Source organism: Girardinichthys multiradiatus, chromosome 15 (genome assembly GCF_021462225.1).
Source record: "Girardinichthys multiradiatus isolate DD_20200921_A chromosome 15, DD_fGirMul_XY1, whole genome shotgun sequence".
In the NCBI taxonomy this organism is placed as follows: Eukaryota; Metazoa; Chordata; class Actinopteri; order Cyprinodontiformes; family Goodeidae; genus Girardinichthys; species Girardinichthys multiradiatus.
Window position 1 is genome coordinate 33559741 of NC_061808.1, and position 1011 is coordinate 33560751.

Below are 1011 nucleotides of genomic sequence, written 5' to 3' on the forward strand. Positions count from 1 at the left end.
GCTGCTCAGCTCACATCAGCTCACACTGACACACACCTGTAGGCACACCAGATGTAATATTTGAAAACGCAAAATGTTTGACAGATCAGTTTATAAACTGAATGAGCTGCAATATTCCAATTCATCTGCACTCTGTACACCACTGATCTGACAAGGTCAGTCAAGGTCAAAGAAGACCCACCTCCCCATAGGTTCATGCTCCACGTCTGATCAACCAGCTGCTCAGAACAGAGACTGTAGGCTTCCCCACAGTGTCACCTGTTGATGATCCACCCAACCCTTACATTTGACCAGGTGATCTTGGTGAGAAGCCACCAGCTCAGCCAAAACTCCACCAGAATTCGCAGAGCTGTCTGGATTGAAACGCTGACTGTTGGCCAGCTTGTTGCTGCCTATGTCAAAATTTGGATTTCATGAGTGCAGACTGTGTGTGTGCAGTCCTGTGCTACATCTCTGCTGCAGGAGCAGCTAATAGGTTTAAGCATCTGTAGCTGCTCTGCTTTAAGGGTAATCAGGAAGTGGCAGTAAAGAGTGGCTGAGAGAAAGAAGGGTCTTTCCCATTTGAGCCGATATGGTATCGATACCCTGAGAATCGATACTAGTACTCAACGGTATCAGGTTTCACTACTTTTGTGCGTGTTTATGCAGTAATAAATGTTCAGTCAGTCAGTCAGTCATTTTCTACCGCTTATTCCATAGTGGGTCGCGGGGGAGCTGGTGCCTATCTCCAGCAGTCTATGGGCGAGAGGCAGGGTACACCCTGGACAAGTCGCCAGTCCATCGCAGGGCAGTAATAAATGTTATTTCATTATATTAAAATCTCAAAATGTTCAATTAAACATATTTATTTCTCAATATATAAACTTTAATGAATGTATCAAAGCAACATCCAGCTGTTTGTATTGTAACATCTCAGTTGTTTCAAACATTTCTTCAACATGAAAACCCTTAACTGACTACGCTGTGTTTTTTCATATTAATGCACAAATTAAAGCCTAGCCATGTTGCTGG